This window comes from Mesoplodon mirus (genome assembly GCF_964341445.2).
Source record: "Mesoplodon mirus genome assembly, contig: HAP1_SCAFFOLD_800, whole genome shotgun sequence".
NCBI classification, from domain to species: domain Eukaryota; kingdom Metazoa; phylum Chordata; class Mammalia; order Artiodactyla; family Ziphiidae; genus Mesoplodon; species Mesoplodon mirus.
The window spans coordinates 214,758-236,387 of record NW_028295235.1 but is presented as its reverse complement, the minus strand read 5'-3'; positions in this window follow the sequence as shown (position 1 = coordinate 236,387).

Sequence of the window (21,630 nt, the reverse complement as noted above, 5' to 3'; positions counted from 1 at the left end):
GCGCCCTTTCCATGAGGAATAAACAGTGAGGACAAACCTAAGGTGAAGCTACAAGTCTTGAAAGTGTAGAGGGAGAGAGTTCAAGTCTCATCCAACACCTGACACTCACTATAAGAACTTGTTCTCCAGTGTCAAGTGATTATGAGAGTTTTGTTCCCACTAGGATATGGCCATCATACGTGAATGTAAAAAGGAAACCAAAATCCTGGTGCAAAATACCCTCCCGGTATCAAACAGAAATGAACCTTTCATCTTTGGCAGTGAAAAAGCAATGAAAGAGTAGTCTTGTGAGAAAGAAAATTTCTGAATGGCAAAGCAAGAAAAGATGACTATAAGCACAGTACAGTCAAAGGACATGGACACCATAACTCTATTATATCATTAAAATTTGGAAAGAACAAATCAGAATTCTACACATATTTCCTTCTTCTTCCTGATTTCATATTCACCTTCCTTAGTTTCTAAAGAACCGGGTGGAAACCAAGTGTTCTAGGAATTGTCTTGCTTTAGATCCTACCTGAGAGTTGTTCCCTACGTGAATCGTCATCAGCATCGCTGTTATGTATGCTCTCCACGATGCATTCTGTACAAACACAACCATGAGCATAAAGTTATTATACAAGTTGACCCACCCATTTCTCCTACTAGACTTGCGGGCTCACACAGCATCCCCCTGGTCTTCCCTCCAGGTTCTCAGACCTCCCCTGTGCTCTGTTCAGACAGAGTCCTTCAATAAGATATTGATCACAGTTGAAAATTTCAAATGAGGGAGAGATGCTGAGAAAATCACCTTTTGACCCCTCATTTCTATAGACCCATTTATAGCTTTCACTGTCAACGTTACCAACCTGAAATTCCAGATGTTACAGACACACTTGAAACATGGCTAGTGTGACCAAGCAATTGTGTGTTTTTTGCATTTTTTAATAGAATGAGTTAATTATTGTTTGAACTAAATTAATTATAAATAGACATATTTGGTTAGTGGCTACCACACTGGAAAGCTCAGCTCTAAGAAATCCAAAGATGAGAAAGAGGCAACCAGCCACCCCTCCCCTGGTTGTTCCTTACTGCAGAAAATTTGATGGCCTGATCTGATCATTCGTATGTAGGTATATCTTGGGCTCTTGGACCCACGCCAGGCATTGGGAGAGTCCTTGTGGACACTGAAATAGTACAGTCAACACTCAGATCCAAGAGGAATTCCCAGCAAGGGGCCCACTTGTAGACAGAGGTGAAGGGCATGGCCCAGTACACCTGTATTAGACATAATCAGAGAGTAGGTGCAGAGGGGAGGGAGGGATTTCACTCTCTCCATGAGTACATCCTTCTCACCCCTGACTCTAGAAGACCTGAGGAAGGCAGTAGAAAAGGCCCCATAGGAGGTGAAAAATTTGTATACTGAAAACTACAGGACATTGCGGAAAGAAATTAAAGAAGAGACAAGTAATTGGAATGACATACCATATTCATAGACTGGATTACTAAATACTGTTGGCATTTCTATACTACATAAAGTGATGTACACATATATCGCAACAACCCACAAAATTCCATGTCATTATTATAGAAGTGGACAGAATCCTAAAATACATATGGAACCCTCCAAGTAGATAAAACAATCTTGAGAGCAAAGAGCAATTATGGAGATTAACACTTCCTGACCTCAAAACACATAACAATGCCACAGTAGTCAAAACAGTCTGCTACTGGCATCAAGACAGTGAGATAGACCAATGAAATATAATAGGGAGATGCCAAATAAACACACATATATATGGCCAACTGATCTTGGCCAAGGTTCTAAGATTACCAAGTGAAGAAAGGATAGTCTCTTCAACAATCAACAGAATGAAAAGGCAACCTATAGGATGGGAGGAAATATGTGTAAACCTTGTATCTGAAAAAGGGACCAATATCCAGAATATATAAGAAACTACTACAAGGCAATTTGAGAAAAACAGCGGGCAAATAACTGAGTTTCAAAATGGGTAAAAAGCTTCACTAGACATTTCTCCATAAAGACATACAAGTGGTCAATCTACATATGAAAATTTCTCAACATCGCTAAGCATCAGGGAAATGGAAATCAAGCCACAAGGAGATATCACTCACACCTCTTAGAATGTGTATTATAAAAAGACAATTAGGGCTTCCCTGGTGGCACAGTGGTTGAGAGTCCGCCTGCCGATGCAGGGGACACATGTTCGTGCCCCGGTTTGAGAGGATCCCACATGCCGCTGAGTGGCTTGGCCCATGAACCATGGCCGCTGAGCCTGTGCGTTTGGAGCCTGTGCTCCGCAACGGGAGACCTCCCAACAATGAGAGGCCCTTGTACTGCAAAAAAAAAAAAAACAGAAGAAGAAGAAAAGAAAGAAAATAAATGGATGCTGGCAAAAATGTGAAGAAGTGGAACTTCTGTACCCTGTTTTGTACCCTGGAGTAATGTAAAATGGTGTAGCCATTATGGAAAACAGAATGGAGGTCCCGCAAAAGTTATTAAGAGAACTCTCATAAAATCCACCAGTCACTCATTTAGCTTTGTATACAAAGGAGATAAAACAAGAATGTCCAAGAGATATCTATAATCGCATGTCCATTGCAGCATTATACACAATGCACAACAAAGGAAAACTGCCTAGTGTCCATGGGAAGATGAATTAAATAAAGAAAACGTGGTGTACACATACAGTGGAATGTCATTCAGTCTTTGAAAAAGAAGGAAATCCTGCCATTTGCAGCAACACGAAAGAACTTGGAGGACATTTGTAAGAGTGAAATAAGCCAGTCACAGAAGGTCAAAAACTGAAAGAAAACTCCGAGAAGCAGAGAGTAGAAGGGTGGTTCCGAGAGCTGGCAGGAGGTTGACATGGGAAGTCTCTGTTCAATGGTTAGAATGTGTTATTTCAAAATGGAAAAGTTCTAGACACATGCTGTACAACAAGGTGCATGTAGTCAACAGGACTGACTGGACATTTCAAAACTTGTTAAGACGTTGGATTTCATCATATGTGTACTTTTACAACAATAAATATACATATGTAAAATAAATACTAAGTGGAAAAAGGGGAAAAAAGAAGAAAAATAAGGAAAGGGAGTCAACAGAGGGAAAGAAGAAAGGAGGAAGGGTCTCGAATGTACACAGGTATCAGGAGATAATGGGAGAGAAGCACCTCTCCCCAGGCTTTAAAGAAGACATCTCTCCAGAGTTCACTCCAGCAAGAGGGGGATGTCCTTTCTCTTCCCCATTCAACCAGAAGTGCCAATAGCATCCTAAGTGTGGCCCAGGCTGTGCTCAGGTGTACACTTTTCCTTGATCTCTAAACCAACCACCCCTGACTCCCCATGGCTCAGGTGCCCTTCCTGTATCTCCTTCCACTTCACTAAAGCATTTCCCTCTTCAAGTCCAGGCCGAGTCTCCAATCCTGTCCTCACACGTGGGGTCCACGGAGCGGGTCTCTGAGTTCTTAAGAGCCTCCCTGTGAGTAGCAGGCACTGAATCGCACACCAGGGTTCCCCTCAGCACCATCAGGAAACTACGACCTAGGGATTGAGGATTTCTAGAACAACTTTACTCATACACAGTCTCTTGGGTAAACAAGTTACATTTTACAATCAAGTATTTTCAGTTTTTTCTTTGGTGGGGAAAATATTGACACATATAAGGCAATCATATTCTATTAAAGTATGTATTTCTCAAAGGACTCACTATCGAAAAAAAAATTTTTAAGTATAACTTTCCATGTTTTAATTGACTTTACTCCCAGACTTGTTTGCTTGCAAAAGCCTTCAGAAAATACCAAGAAACTACTTCACCTGGCAGTTTGCACAGCAACATGAGTGGAGATGCTCTTGTCACACTGCTTGGTTTCTCTGTCCCACCTTGCAAAGCACAACCTCCTCTCCGCCCTCCTGGGAAGGGAGCCAGTGCCCACCCTGAGCTCAATCCCTGGGGTAGATCTCTTGGTTCTGTCTTCACTGTATGCAGTGTTTCTTGCCCAGCACACAGAAACAGGGCCGGCACAAGTGATGGAAGACAGACTTTCCACAGGAGAAGGACATTTCGCTTCCTTAGCAGAGAAGCTGAAAGTGAATATTAGCCTCAAAGGATAAAGGTGGAGTGAATTTCCTCCATCTACTCCTGGAGGCTCCTTCTTTCTCAGACTCCTCCAGAACTGGGTGTGGCATGTGGGTACAACCATGGGCTCCCTGCAAAAAGAGGGAGGCCTGCCTAGCACTAGGTGCTTCAGGTAAGGGGGGAGGACTCATCCCGAGGCTCTAATAGGAAACAGTTAGAATGAGGGAAGTGGCAGAGAGATGTATCATAACCATTCAGAATGCTATGAGACCTATTAAGGGATGAGATTTCTTATTAAATGAAGTTGTAATTGACCCAGTAGTAGGCATGCTGAAAGCCCAGTTTTGTTCACTAAGAATCCAGCCATGGAGCAACTAAGCCCGTGCACCACAACTACTAAGCCTGTGCTCTAGAGCCCACAAGTCAAGGCCAAGATGTGGGGTATTGGAAAATTTGTACACTGCCTGTGGGAATGTAAAATAGTGCAGCTATTATGAAAAAGAGTATGGGGATTCCTTATAAAATTATAAACAGAAATATCATATGATTCAGCAACCACAGTTCTGGGTATATATCCAAAGGAAATTAAATCAGTATCACAATGAGTTGAAATTAGGTTCATTGCAGCATTCTCCACAATAGCCTAGATATGCAACCAACTTCACAAAACAAGTAAGTGTCCTGTGCCTGAGCTAACCTTAGGTACTTCAAAACAACTCCGTAAGTCTCTTAGCCCCTTAGAGAGGATGAAAGCAATATTAGAGTTAAAAGTAACTTGTCCCAATTCCCTTAGTCTGGAATACTGAAACAAAAGTTCTACAGCAGGGGAAGCCTCCTAAACACACAGCACCTGCCAGGGTTTACCCCAGCCTTGGAAGAACTGGGAAGGATAAGACCAAGGCAGGCCTGAGGAAAGGTCAGAGTGTAGGCAGGACGGGAGTGTGGGGAGCAGGGGCAGGGCTGTCCGGATGGAGCAGTGGGTGGTAAGAAGAGCAGTGACCCTGGGTCCTGCTGCCCTGAGTCTTTGTCCTGGGCCTGGTGAATTCCAGGAGACCAGGTTAGCAGGGCTGAGAGAGCCAGTGTGTGAAGTGAGCCCAGCAGCCCCTTCACACAGTCCTCTAGAATTCCTGCCGGCCATGAAGGGTCTTTAGGGGCAGCTGGACGTGGAGCCCTCTCAAATAGAAGCATCTCAGCACATCAGCCTTGGGAGGTGCTGAGGCTGAAATGAGGAGACTGAGCACATGCAGTGATCCCAAAGCATGTGTTCTCTGACGCATCCACCGCTGGGAGCACCCTTTCCATGAGGAATAAACAGTGAGGACAAACCTAAGGTGAAGCTACAAGTCTTGAAAGTGTAGAGGGAGAGAGTTCAAGTCTCATCCAACACCTGACACTTACTATAAGAACTTGTTCTCCAGTGTCAAGTGATTATGAGAGTTTTGTTCCCACTAGGATATGGCCATCATACGTGAATGTAAAAAGGAAACCAAAATCCTGGTGCAAAATACCCTCCCGGTATCAAACAGAAATGAACCTTTCATCTTTGGCAGTGAAAAAGCAATGAAAGAGTAGTCTTGTGAGAAAGAAAATTTCTGAATGGCAAAGCAAGAAGAGATGACTATAAGCACAGTACAGTCAAAGGACATGGACACCATAACTCTATTATATCATTAAAATTTGGAAAGAACAAATCAGAATTCTACACATATTTCCTTCTTCTTCCTGATTTCATATTCACCTTCCTTAGTTTCTAAAGAACCGGGTGGAAACCAAGTGTTCTAGGAATTGTCTTGCTTTAGATCCTACCTGAGAGTTGTTCCCTACGTGAATCGTCATCAGCATCGCTGTTATGTATACTCTCCACGATGCATTCTGTACAGACACAACCATGAGCATAAAGTTATTATACAAGTTGACCCACCCATTTCTCCTACTCGACTTGCTGGCTCACACAGCATCCCCCTGGTCTTCCCTCCAGGTTCTCAGACCTCCCCTGTGCTCTGTTCAGACAGAGTCCTTCAATAAGATATTGATCACAGTTAAAAATTTCAAATGAGGGAGAGATGCTGAGAAAATCACCTTTCGACCCCTCACTTCTATAGACCCATTTATAGCTTTCACCGTCAACCTTACCAACCTGAAATTCCAGATGTTACAGACACACTTGAAACATGGCTAGTGTGACCAAGCAATTGTGTGTTTTTTGCATTTTTTAATAGAATGAGTTAATTATTGTTTGAACTAAATTAATTATAAATAGACACATTTGGTTAGTGGCTACCACACTGGAAAGCTCAGCTCTAAGAAATCCAAAGATGAGAAAGAGGCAACCAGCCACCCCTCCCCTGGTTGTTCCTTACTGCAGAAAATTTGATGGCCTGATCTGATCATTCGTATGTAGGTATATCTTGGGCTCTTGGACCCACGCCAGGCATTGGGAGAGTCCTTGTGGACACTGAAATAGTACAGTCAACACTCAGATCCAAGAGGAATTCCCAGCAAGGGGCCCACTTGTAGACAGAGGTGAAGGGCATGGCCCAGTACACCTGTATTAGACATAATCAGAGAGTAGGTGCAGAGGGGAGGGAGGGATTTCACTCTCTCCATGAGTACATCCTTCTCACCCCTGACTCTAGAAGACCTGAGGAAGGCAGTAGAAAAGGCCCCATAGGAGGTGAAAAATTTGTATACTGAAAACTACAGGACATTGCGGAAAGAAATTAAAGAAGAGACAAGTAATTGGAATGACATACCATGTTCATAGACTGGATTATTAAATACTGTTGGCATTTCTATACTACATAAAGGGATGTACACATATATCGCAACAACCCACAAAATTCCATGTCATTATTATAGAAGTGGACAGAATCCTAAAATACATGTGGAACCACCTCAAGTAGATAAAACAATCTTGAGAGCAAAGAGCAATGATGGAGATTATCACTTCCTGAACTCAAAACACATAACAATGCCACAGTAGTCAAAAGAGTCTGCTACTGGCATCAAGACAGTGAGATAGACCAATGAAATATAATAGAGAGACACCAAATAAACGCACATATATATGGCCAACTGATCTTGGCCAAGGTTCTAAGATTACCAAGTGAAGAAAGGATAGTCTCTTCAACAATCAACAGAATGAAAAGGCAACCTATAGGATGAGAGGAAATATGTGTAAAACTTGCATCTGAATAAGGGACCAATATCCAGAATATAAAAGAAACTACTACAAGGCAATTTCAGAAAAACAGCGGGCAAATAAGTGAGTTTAAAAATGGGTAAAAAGCTTCACTAGACATTTCTCCATAAAGACATACAAGTGGTCAATCTACATATGAAAATTTGCTCAACATCACTAAGCATCAGGAAAATGGAAATCAAGCCACAAGGAGATATCACTCACACCTCTTAGAATGTGTATTATAAAAAGACAATTAGGGCTTCCCTGGTGGCACAGTGGTTGAGAGTCCACCTGCCGATGCAGGGGACACATGTTCGTGCCCCGGTCTGGGAGGATACCACATGCCACTGAGCGGCTTGACCCATGAACCATGGCCGCTGAGCCTGTGCGTTTGGAGCATGTGCTGCGCAACGGGAGACCTCACAACAATGAGAGGCCCGTGTACTGCAAAAAAAAAAAAAAAAAAAAAAAAAAAAAAAAAAAAGAAGAAAAGAAAGAAAATAAATGGATGCTGGCAAAGATGTGAAGAAGTGGAACTTGTCTACCCTGTTTTGTACCCGGTAGTAATGTAAAATGGTGTAGCCATTATGGAAAACAGAATGGAGGTCCCCCAAAAATTATTAAGAGAACTCTCATAAAATCCAGCAATCACTCATTTAGCTTTGTATACAAAGGAGATAAAACAAGAATGTCCAAGAGATATCTACAATCTCACGTCCATTGCAGCATTATACACAATACACAACAAAGGAAAACTGCCTAGTGTCCATGGGAAAATGAATTAATAAAGAAAATGTGGTGTATACATACAGTGGAATGTCATTCAGTCTTTGAAAAAGAAGGAAATCCTGCCATTTGCAGCAACACGAAAGAACTTGGAGGACATTTGTAAGAGTGAAATAAGCCAGTCACAGAAGGTCAAAAACTGAAAGAAAACTCCGAGAAGCAGAGAGTAGAAGGGGGGTTCCAAGAGCTGGCAGGAGGTTGACATGGGAAGTCTCTGTTCAATGGTTAGAATGTGTTATTTGCAAAATGGAAAAGTTCTAGACACATGCTGTACAACAAGGTGCATGTAGTCAACAGGACTGACTGGACATTTCAAAACTTGTTAAGACGTTGGATTTCATCGTATGTGTACTTTTACAACAATAAAATATACATATGTAAAATAAATACAAAGTGGAAAAAGGGGAAAAAAGAAGAAAAATAAGGAAAGGGAGTCAACAGAGGGAAAGAAGAAAGGAGGAAGGGTCTCGAATGTACACAGGTATCAGGAGATAATGGGACAGAAGCTCCTCTCCCCAGGCTTTAAAGAAGACATCTCTCCAGAGTTCACTCCAGCAAGAGGGGGATGTCCTTTCTCTTCCCCATTCAACCAGAAGTGCCAATAGCATCCTAAGTGTGGCCCAGGCTGTGCTCAGGTGTACACTTTTCCTTGATGTCTAAACCAACCACCCCTGACTCCCCATGGCTCAGGTGCCCTTCCTGTATCTCCTTCCACTTCTCTAAAGCATTTCCCTCTTCAAGTCCAGCCCGAGGATCCAATCCTGTCCTCACACGTGGGGTCCACTGGGCGGGTCTCTGAGTTCTTCAGAGCCTCCCTGTGAGTAGCAGGCACTGAATCGCACACCAGGGTTCCCCTCAGCACCATCATGAAACTACGACCTAGGGATTGAGGATTTCTAGAACAACTTTACTCATACACAGTCTCTTGGGTAAACAAGTGACATTTTACAATCAAGCATTTTCAGTTTTTTCTTTGGTGGGGAAAATATTGACACATATAAGACAATCATATTCTTTTAAAGTATGTATTTCTCAAAGGACTCACTATCGAAAAATAAATTTTAAGTATAACTTTCCATGTTTTAATTGACTTTACTCCCAGACTTGTTTGCTTGCAAAAGCCTTCAGAAAATACCAAGAACCTACTTCACCTGGCAGTTTGCACAGCAACATGAGTGGAGATGCTCTTGTCACCCTGCTTGGGTTCTCGATCCCACCTTGCAAAGCACAAAGTCCTCTCCACTATCCTGGGAAGGGAGCCAGTGCCCACCCTGAGCTCAATCCCTGGGGTAGATCTCTTGGTTCTGTCTTCACTGTATGCAGTGTTTCTTGCCCAGCACACAGAAACAGGGCCAGCATAAGTGATGGAAGACAGACTTTCCACAGGAGAAGGACATTTCGTTTCCTTAGCACAGAATCTGAAAGTGAATATTAGCCTCAAATGTGAAAGGTGGAGTGAATATCCTCCATTTACTCCTGGAGGCTCCTTATTTTTCGGACTCCTCCAGACCTGTGTGTGGTATGTGCGTACAAGCACGGGCTCCCTGCAAAAAGAGGGAGGCCTGCCTAGCACTAGGTGCTTTAGGTAAGGGGGGAGGACTCATTCCGAGGCTCTAATAGGAAACAGTTAGAATGAGGGAAGTGGCAGAGAGATGTATCATAACCTTTCAGAATGCTATCAGACCTACTAGGAGATGAGATTTATTATTAAATGAAGTTGTAATTGACCCAGTAGTAGGCATGCTGAAAACCAGTTTTGTTCACTAAGAATCCAGCCATGGAGCTACTAAGCCCATGCACCACAACTACTAAGCCTGTGCTCTAGAGCCCGCAAGTCAAGGCCAAGATGTGGGGAATTGGAAACATTGTACACTGCCTGTGGGAATGTAAAATGGTGCAGCTATTATGAAAAAGAGTATGGAGCTTCCTTATAAAATTATAAACAGAAATATCATATGATTCAGCAATCACAGTTCTGGGTATATATCCAAAGGAAATTAAATCAGTATCACAATGAGATGAACTTAGGTTCATTGCAGCATTCTCCAAAATAGCCTAGATATGCAAACAACTTCACAAAAGAAGAAAGTGTCCTGTGCCTGAGCTAACCTTATGTACTTCAAGACAACTCTGTAAGTCTTTTAGCCCCTTGGAGAGGATGAAAGCAATATTAGAGTTAAAAGTAACTTGAACCAATTCCCTTAGTCTGGAATACTGAAACAAAAGTTCTACAGCAGGGGAAGCCTCCTAAACACACAGCACCTGCCAGGGTTTACCCCAGCCTTGGAAGAACTGGGAAGGATAAGACCAAGGTAGGCCTGAGGAATGGTCGGAGGGTAGGCAGGACTGGAGTGTGGGGAGCAGGGGCAGGGCTGTCCGGATGGAGCAGTGGGTTGTAAGAAGAGCAGTGACCCTGGGTCCTGACGCCCTGAGTCTCTGTCCTGGGCCCTGTGAATTCCAGGAGACCAGGTTAGCAGGGCTGTGAGAACCAGTGTGTGAAGTGAGCCCAGCAGCCCCTTCACACAGTCCTCTAGAATTCCTGCCCCCGATGGAGGGTCTTTAGGGGCAGCTGGACGTGGAGCCCTCTCAAATGGAAGCATGTCAGCACATCAGCCTTGGGAGGTGCTGAGGTTGAAATGAGGAGACTGAGCACATGCAGTGATCCCAAAGCATGTGTTCTGTGACTCATCCACCTCTGGGAGCGCCCTTTCCATGAGGAATAAACAGTGAGGACAAAAGTAAGATGAAGCTACAAGTCCTGAAATGTAGAGGGAGAGTGTTCATGTCTCATCCACCACCTGACACTCACTATAAGGACTTGTTCTCCAGTGTCAACTGACTATGAGAGTTTTGTTCCCACTAGGATATTGCCATCATACGTGAATGTAAAAAGGAAACCAAAATCCCTGGTGCAAAATACCCTCCAGATACGAAAGAGAAACGAACCTTTCATCTTTGGCAATGAAAAAGCACTGAAAGAGTAGTCTTGTGGGAAAGAAAATTTCTGAATGGCAAAGCAAGAAAAGATGACTATAAGCACAGTACAGTCAAAGGACATGGACACCATAACTCTATTATATCATTAAAATTTGGAAAGAACAAATCAGAATTCTACACATATTTCCTTCTTCTTCCTGATTTCATATTCACCTTCCTTAGTTTCTAAAGAACCAGGTGGAACCCAAGTGTTCTAGGAATTGTCTCGCTTTAGATCCTACCTGAGAGTTGTTCCCTACGTGAATCGTCATCAACATCGCTGCTATGTATGCTCTCCACGATCCATTCTGTACAAACACAACCATGAGCATAAAGTTATTATACAAGTTGACCCGCCCATTTCTCCTACTCGACTTGCTTGCTCACACAGCATCCCCCTGGTCTTCCCTCCAGGTTCTCAGACCTCCCCTGTGCTCTGTGCAGACAGAGACCTTCAATAAGATATTGATCACAGTTGAAAATTTCAAATGAGGGAGAGATGCTGAGAAAATCACCTTTCGACCCCTCACTTCTATAGACCCATTTATAGCTTTCACCGTCAACCTTACCAGCCTGAAATTCCAGATGTTACAGACACACTTGAAACATGGCTAGTGTGACCAAGCAATTGTGTGTATTTTGCATTTTTTAATAGAATGAGTTAATTATTGTTTGAACTAAATTAATTATAAATAGACACATTTGGTTAGTGGCTACCACACTGGAAAGCTCAGCTCTAAGAAATCCAAAGATGAGAAAGAGGCAACCAGCCACCCCTCCCCTGGTTGTTCTTTACTGCAGAAAATTTGATGGCCTGCTCTGATCATTCATATGTAGGTATATCTTGGGCTCTTGGACCCATGCTAGGCATTGCGAGAGTCCTTGTGGACACTGAAATAGTACAGTCAACACTCAGATCCAAGAGGAATTCCCAGCAAGGGGCCCACTTGTAGACAGAGCTGAAGGGCATGGCCCAGTACACCTGAATTATACATAATCAGAGAGTAGGTGGAGAGGGTAGTGAGGGATTTCACTCTCTCCATGAGTCCATCCTTCTCAACCTTGACTCTAGAAGACCTGAGGAAGGCAGTGGAAAAGGCCCCATAGGAGGTGAAAAATTTGTATACTGAAAACTACAGGACATTGCGGAAAGAAATTAACGAAGAGACAAGTAATTGGAATGACATACCATGTTCGTAGACTGGATTATTAAATACTGTTGGCATTTCTATACTACAGAAAGTGATGTACACATATATCGCAACAACCCACAAAATTCCATGTCATTATTATTGAAGTGGTCAGAATCCTAAAATAATTATGGAACCAAACCCAAGTAGATAAAATAATCTTGAGAGCAAAGAGCAATTATGGAGATTAACACTTCCTGAACTCAAAACACAAAACAATGCCACAGTAGTCAAAAGAGTCTGCTACTGGCATCAAGACAGTGAGATAGACCAATGAAATATAATAGAGAGACCCCAAATAAACGCACATATATATGGCCCACTGACCTTGGCCAAGGTTCTAAGATTACCAAGTGAAGAAAGGATAGTCTATTCAACAATCAACAGAATGAAAAGGCAACCTATAGGATGGGAGGAAATATGTGTAAAACTTGCATCTGAATAAGGGACCAATATCCAGAATATATAAGAAACTACTACAAGGCAATTTCAGAAAAACAGCGGGCAAATAACTGAGTTTCAAAATGGGTAAAAAGCTTCACTAGACATTTCTCCATAAAGACATACAAGTGGTCAATCTACATATGAAAATTTGCTAAACATCGCTAAGCATCAGGGAAATGGAAATCAAGCCACAAGGAGATATCACTCACACCTGTTAGGATGTGTATTATAAAAAGACAATTAGGGCTTCCCTGGTGGCACAGTGGTTGAGAGTCCACCTGCCGATGCAGGTGACACATGTTCGTGCCCCGGTCTGGGAGGATCCCACATGCCGCTGCACGGCTGGGCCCATGAGCCATGGCCGCTGAGCCTGTGCGTTTGGAGCCTGTGCTCCGCAATGGGAGAGCCCACAACAATGAGAGGCCCATGTACTGCAAAAAAAAAAAAAAAAAAAGCTAAGAAAATTAATGGATGCTGGCAAAGATGTGAAGAAGTGGAACTTCTGTACCCTGTTTTGTACCCTGTATTAATGTAAAATTGTGTAGCCATTATGGAAAACAGAATGAAGGTCCCCCAAAAATTATTAAGAGAACTCTGATAAAATCCACAATCACTCATTTAGGTTTATATACAAAGGAGATAAAACAAGAATGTCCAAGAGATATCTACAATCTCATGTCCATTGCAGCATTATACACAATACACAACATAGGAAAACTTCCTAGTGTCCATGGGAAGATGAATTAATAAAGAAAATGTGGTGTATACATACAGTGGAATGTCATTCAGTCTTTGAAAAAGAAGGAAATCCTGCCATTTGCAGCAACACGGAAGAACTTGGAGGACATTTGTAAGAGTGAAATAAGCCAGTCACAGAAGTTCAAAAACTGAAAGAAAACTCCGAGAAGCAGAGAGTAGAAGGGGGGTTCCAAGAGCTGGCAGGAGGTTGACATGGGAAGTCTCTGTTCAATGGTTAGAATGTGTTATTTGCAAAATGGAAAAGTTCTAGACACATGCTGTACAACAAGGTGCATGTAGTCAACAGGACTGACTGGACATTTCAAAACTTGTTAAGACGTTGGATTTCATCGTATGTGTACTTTTACAACAATAAAATATACATATGTAAAATAAATACAAAGTGGAAAAAGGGGAAAAAAGAAGAAAAATAAGGAAAGGGAGTCAACAGAGGGAAAGAAGAAAGGAGGAAGGGTCTCGAATGTACACAGGTATCAGGAGATAATGGGACAGAAGCTCCTCTCCCCAGGCTTTAAAGAAGACATCTCTCCAGAGTTCACTCCAGCAAGAGGGGGATGTCCTTTCTCTTCCCCATTCAACCAGAAGTGCCAATAGCATCCTAAGTGTGGCCCAGGCTGTGCTCAGGTGTACACTTTTCCTTGATGTCTAAACCAACCACCCCTGACTCCCCATGGCTCAGGTGCCCTTCCTGTATCTCCTTCCACTTCTCTAAAGCATTTCCCTCTTCAAGTCCAGCCCAAGTCTCCAATTCTGTCCTCACACGTGGGGTCCACTGGGCGGGTCTCTGAGTTCTTCAGAGCCTCCCTGTGAGTAGCAGGCACTGAATCGCACACCAGGGTTCCCCTCAGCACCATCAGGAAACTACGACTTAGGGATTGAGGATTTCTAGAACAACTTTACTCATACACAGTCTCTTGGGTAAACAAGTGACATTTTACAATCGAGCATTTTCAGTTTTTTCTTTGGTGGGGAAAATATTGACACATATAAGGCAATCATATTCTATTAAAGTATGTATTTCTCAAAGGACTCACTATCGAAAAAAAAATTTTAAGTATAACTTTCCATGTTTTAATTGACTTTACTGCCAGACTTGTTTGCTTGCAAAAGCCTTCAGAAAATACCAAGAAACTACTTCATCTGGCAGTTTGCACATCAACATGAGTGGAGATGCACGTGTCACCCTGATTGGTTTCTCTGTCCCACCTTGCAAAGCACAACCTCCTCTCCGCCATCCTGGGAAGGGAGCCAGTGCCCACCCTGAGCTCAATCCCTGGGGTAGATCTCTTGGTTCTGTCTTCACTGTATGCAGTGTTCCTTGCCCAGCACACAGAAACACGGCCGGCACAAATGATGGAAGACAGATTTTCCACAGGAGAAGGACATTTCGTTTCCTTAGCACAGAATCCCATAGTGAATATTAGCCTCAAAGGAGAAAGGTGGAGTGAATTTCCTCCATCTGCTCCTGGAGGATCCTTCTTTCTTGGACTCCTCCAGAACTGGGTGTGGCATGTGGGTACAAGCATGGGCTCCCTGCAAAAAGAAGAGGTCTTCCTAGCACTAGGTGCTTTAGGTAAGGGGGGAGGACTCATCCCGATGCTCTAATAGGAAACAGTTAGAATGAGGGAACTGGCAGAGAGATGTATCATAACCATTCAGAATGCTATGAGACCTACTAAGAGATGAGATTTCTTATTAAATGAAGTTGTGATTGACCAGTAGTAGGGATTCTTAAACCCAGTTTGTTCACTAAGAATCCAGCCATGGAGCAACGAAGTCCGTGCACCCCAACTACTAAGCTTGTGCTCTAGAGCCCACAAGTCACAACTACTGAACCCACGTGCCACAGCTATTGAAGCCCATGCACCTAGAGCCTGTGCTCTGGAACAACAGAAGCGACCGAAATGAGAAGCCCACCCACTGCAAAGAAGACACAACACAGCCAAAAGAAAAAAAAAAGAATCCAGTAAACATTTGCCTGGGTTGTGATAGGATTTGTTTTCCTGGTTAAATGAGGCTCACTTGGTATAAAATCAATGCACACACAAAGTGCACAGTTTATTTACTTTTATATCTATACCCATTCATGATGCAGTGGTAATGGGAATATTTTTTAGAAAGTTGGCACCAGTAACAGTGATGTTTAGGGGAACATAAATCAAGGGAAACACAACACAAAAAGTTCACATACACACACAGAATCATACCACTCATTTCACATACAGACACACCCAATCTCATGCACACAAACCTACACCACCTAACCATAATACAGCTTCTTCCTGGGACTATAGTAATTGGTCACATTACTTGTAAATCACTTTCTATCACCAGGACACCTACTCTCATTCCCAGCATAAATTTGGAATCAGTTGGCCCTCTACACTAAAACCAGCAAGAATGTCCCACTTTCTCATCTTCAAAGCTCTTTCTCCCCAAGTGACTGATTCCAGAATACATACTGTTTTCACGTTCTGTGAAGGCCACCTGCAATTACAGAAGAGAAAACACTATGAGGATAAGATCATAGTGATGCTCAGGTCTTTTGTTCATTTGCTGACAGTAGAAAACCTCATAAGAAACAGTGGTCCAGGGAACCCAGCAAGGGTTATCAGAGCAAACCTACTCAGGCTGAAAGGCAAGAACTTTGCTAGGAGGATGGAACTTCCAAGTTCATTTAGGTTGGAAATTACAGAATTCTTTTCCTAGAGGAAAAATCGCTGCAGGAAAGAGAGATCCGTACTCTACAGGCTGTAATGGATGCTGTCAATTTTAATGTCCTGTGGAATAAGGCACCATGAGTTGGTAATAGACTCTCACTCCACATTCTCCCAACCAAGGGAATTGTATGTATCTGAAAGGAATACCCTCACATATACATAACTCAATTCTATTGAAAGAGAAATAAAGCAATATTTCTATCTCAGGCCAGAAAAAATCCAGCTTACCTTGATTTTCCACGGAGGCTTTTCTTCTGTCCTATCACGGTGCAGGTCATACGCCACATCCTCAGGGAGACCTGGAGGGACACAGAGTAACTGTCAGGACACTGGTGCTGCGGCTCAGGAATTACTCAGGGGCTTTCTTCTTGATGAGGACATGGGGTGGGGAGTATGGATGTGGGAGGTTAGTAAGTGTGGGCTGAGCTGGTGTTGGGCCATCCTCTTTGGGGGATGAAGGAAAGCAAAGGACAAGAGGAAGGAAATGAAAACCGAGCTTTGGCTTTCTAGCTAAGGGGAGCCTCATCAGAAGGGAAGGGTCGATCTAAAAAATGGTAAACACTAAAATGCATGCTCTGTTTCAATGACACAGACCCATGACCCATCCTGCCTCTTTTGAGCTTCTGCTAAATTGCCACTGTCTCTTGATTTTTCCCAGATCACTCTTTCCCCAGCATCCACAAGGCCAGCTACGGCATTTGTCATGTCTTCTATTGTATAATATTTTATACTTGATTAACAGCAACCTCTATTAAAGGACTGAATTCAGTCCTAGACAAAATATGCTATATTTATTCACTAATCACTTGTCTTAAAGAAAATCAAATACACAAGATTTGACAAAACTGAAATCCTACCATTTAGATACAGCCACTATCAATCGTATCATATTTTTCTCCCAGTCTTTGTTTTCTATACAATGTATGTATGCCCACTGAGTCAGGGGCTGCCCATACTCTAGGGAGCTCTTCCATATGTGGGACACTTCGTTATGAAGAGGGAGCAAAGAATGAGCACAGCCTGTCTCTAACCCAGCTGTGCAGGAGAAGTGTATAGGCTAACAGTCAGGTTCCACTTTGAGTCCTTGGGTGTGGGCTACAGGAATTGACCAATTCTAAGGCTTATGGTAATATTATCCAATACAATAAAATAGCTCCCTGATTCTTATCTGCTTTTGGCCTTGTTTAAGCAATGACACCAGCACTGACAGATATGACCTGTACTGTATACATGGGGTCTCACACCTCTCAGAATCTGTGAGCTGACCAGGAGAATGCAGGTCCTGAGGTGAATTTCACATTAATGACTGTGCCAAAGTCAACTGATAAGCCCACCCGTAGCTGCCCTGGATTCTGTGACCACTAAGGCCACCTGATGGGCAAGGTCTGGACCTTTGGAGATGCTAGGACTTCCAGCCAAGGATACGGATGCAGGGACTCCCTTGCTCCATGACTGAGGATCCCTTGGCTGAGTGGTAAGTGCAGGTCAGGGATCCAGAGCATCCAAATTGGGACCCATCCCTGGGTTCTCAGTTTGGCTTTTCCACTTAGGAGGTCAAGAGCTGAGAACATTTATCTCTGCACCATCTCCTTCTGAGGAAAAGGAATATTAAACAAATCTGGACAACAGCTGTGTTGAGGGAAGAACATGCAAACAACTTCACAAAACAAGTAAGAGTCCTGTGCCTGCGCTAACCTTAGGTACTTCAAAACAACTCCATAAGTCTCTTAGCCCCTTATAGAGGATGAAAGCAATATTAGAGTTAAAAGTAACTTTTCCCAATTCCCTTTGTCTGGAATACTGAAACAAAATTCTACAGCAGAAGAAGCCTCATAAACACACAGCACCTGCCAGAGTTTACCCCAGACTTGGAAGAACTGGGAAGGATAAGACCAAGGCAGGCCTGAGGAAAGGTCAGAGGGTAGGCAGGACTGAGGTGTGGGGAGCAGGGGCAGGGCTGTCCGGATGGAGCAGTGGGTTGTAAGAAGAGCAGAGACCCGGGGTCCTGAAGCCCTGAGTCTCTGTCCTGGGCCTGGTCAACCCCAGGAGACCAGGTCAGCAGGGCTGTGAAAGCAAGTGTGTGAAGCGAGCCGAGCAGCCCCTTCACACAGTCCTCTAGAATTCCTGCCAGCCATGAAGGGTCTTTAGGGGCAGGTGGAAGTGGACCCCTCTCAAATGGAAGCATGAGAACACATCAGCCTTGGCGAAGTTCAGAGTCTGAGATGAGCTCAAGGAGACTGAACACATGCAGTGATCCCAGAGCACGTGTTCTGTGACTCATCCATCTCTGGGACTGTCCTTTACAAGAGGAACAAACAGTGAGGACAAAACATGAACTGAAGCCACAAGTCCTAAAAGTGCAGAGGGAGACAGTTCACTTCTCATCCACCACCTCACCCTTTCTAGAAGAACTTGGTCTCAAGTATCAAGGGCCCATGAGAATTTTGACCCACAGGTTCTGTCCATCATAGGTCAATATGCAAAAGAAAACAAACTCTCCTGTGCACAATACCCTAGATGTGCTAACCAGAGCACAAACTTCCATATTAGGCAGTGACAAGCTCAAGAAAGAGCAGCTCATGTGCAAAAGATCATTTTTCATGAGCAAACCAAGAAAAGGTTATTATAGGGCACTGTCACGTCTAAGGACATAATTTCTCTCCATTGTATCATTAAAATATGAAAAAAACAAGCCAGAACTCTACACATATTTTATTCTTCTTTCTGATTTCATATCCACCTTCCTCAGTCTCCAAAGCAGGAGATATAACCCTAAAGTTCCAGGAACCCTCTGCCATTAGATCCTACCTAAGTGTTGTTCTTACCTGTATCCTTTTCCTTATCACGGCCACAAATGCTATCCAAAGTCGATACTGTAGAAACACGAACATGAATTTACAAGTCTTATGGATACAGTAAAATGTGACTAATGTGACTGAGTAATTGGATATTTTATTGGTTTTATTTTAATACACTTAGTTAATCATTGATTGAATTAAATAAATTATAACAGGCACAACTAGCTAGTTGCTACCACACTGTAATACACATCTCTCTCTCTCTCTCTCTCTCCATATATATATATATATATAATATATGGAGGATGTTACCACTGATCCCCTTGTTATTCCCCTCTGTATGGTCTACCCATTCAAGATGGCTGTTTGCTGATGGTTTACGAAATGAAAAACTTCTGCCCCATGAAGGTACTTAGCCCAAGGGGTAAGAGGGATGTGTCCCTCTGTTGGTTTCCCTGGTAACCGATGAGCCCAACTGCTGTCAATTCCCCCTTTAACTGGAAGCCTGCCTATTCCACCCAGAGTGAAGAATGCTGCTACTGCTGCTGCTGCGTTCTGCCTGCCATCACCTATCTACAGTGGGATGTCTCTCCAGGACCACTTTGCTTCTGACGTGAAAGATCTCCCATCTATTAAACCATGAATGTCTCTGTCCCTGACTCTGGGCTCTTTCTTTAGCCCTGAGGCTGAGCAAGTACAGGGCTTGCAGGTGTGAGAGGTGCAGCCCAACATCTTCTGCAGGGCAGTTTGCTGGCCAGGTTTGATGATTCATTTGTAGGTGTTTCCTAGGCTCATGCACACTTGCCAGGCACTCATGAGACCCTGGGGACACTGAAACAGTAATGTCAACACCCAGATCCTAGAGGAATTCCCAACAAGTGTTCCACTTGATGGGAGAGGTAATGAGCATGGCCCAGTGCACCTCTGCTAGACATAATCAGTGAGCAGGTGCAGAAGGGAGGGAGGGACATTCACTCACTTCATGAGGGCAGCCTTCTCACCACTGCCTCTGAAACATCCACGGAAGGAAGGGACAAAATGCCCTTAGAAGGTAAATGGCCTGTACACTGAAAACTAAAAACCACTGCTGAAATAATTTCACAAGGAATAAATAATTGAAATGATATATCATATTCATAGACTGGAGACTTATTATTGTTGACATTTCTACACTACCCAAAGATAAGTATAAATTCATTGTAATACCTATCAAGATCCCTATGTCATTTTCAAAGAAATAAAAAAAAAAACGATCCTAAAATACATATGGAACCACTAAGGACTCCAAACAGAGAAAACAATCCTGAGAACAAAGAACATAGACTGAAGCTTCTCACTTCCTGACTTCAAAACACATTACAAAGCCACAGGAATCAAAACTGTATGGTACTGACATAGAAACAGATACATTGCCTTAAAGACCAGAATAAATTACCCCCCAAGAAAACTCATAGATACATGGCCAAATGAAATTCACCAAGCTTCTAAGACAACAAATAGGGAAAGTATAGTTTTTTCAACAGTCAATAGGATGAAAATATAACTTACAGAAAGATTACAAACATATATCAGAAAAGGAGCTAATGACACAGCCCTCTAGAATTCCTTCCGGGCATGAAGGGTCTTTAGGGGCAGCTGGACGTGGAGCCCTCTCAAATGGAAGCATGTCAGCACATCAGCCTTGGGAGGTGCTGAGGCTGAAATGAGGAGACTGAGCACATGCAGTGATCCCAAAGCACGTGTTTTGTGACTCTTCCACCTCTGGGAGCGCACTTTCCATGAGGAATAAACAGTGAGGACAAAAGTAAGGTGAAGCTACAAGTCCTGAAAGTGTAGAGGGAGAGAGTTCAAGTCTCATCCACCACCTGACACTCACTATAAGAACTTGTTCCCCAGTGTCAAGTGACTATGAGAGTTTTGTTCCCACTGGGATATGGCCATCATACATGAATGTAAAAAGGAAACCAAAATCCTGGTGCAAAATACCCTCCCGGTATCAAACAGAAATGAACCTTTCATCTTTGGCAGTGAAAAAGCAAAGAAAGAGTAGTCTTGTGAGAAAGCAAATTTCTGAATGGCAAAGCAACAAAAGATGACTATAAGCACAGTACAGTCAAAGGACATGGACACCATAACTCTATTATATCATTAAAATTTGGAAAGAAAAATTCAGAATTCTACACATATTTCCTTCTTCTTCCTGATTTCATATTCACCTTCCTTAGTTTCTAAAGAACCGGGTGGAAACCAAGTGTTCTAGGAATTGTCTCACTTTAGATCCTACCTGAGAGTTGTTCCCTACCTGAATCGTCATCAAAATCGCTGCTATGTATGCTCTCCACGATCCATTCTGTACAAACACAACCATGAGCATAAAGTTATTATACAAGTTGACCCGCCCATTTCTCCTACTAGACTTGCTGGCTCACACAGCATCACCCTGGTCTTCCCTCCAGGTTCTCAGACCTCCCCTGTGCTCTGTGCAGACAGAGACCTTCAATAAGATATTGATCACAGTTAAAAATTTCAAATGAGGGAGAGATGCTGAGAAAATCACCTTTCGACCCCTCACTTCTATAGACCCATTTATAGCTTTCACCGTCAACCTTACCAACCTGAAATTCCAGATGTTACAGACACACTTGAAACATGGCTAGTGTGACCAAGCAATTGTGTGTTTTTTGCATTGTTTAAT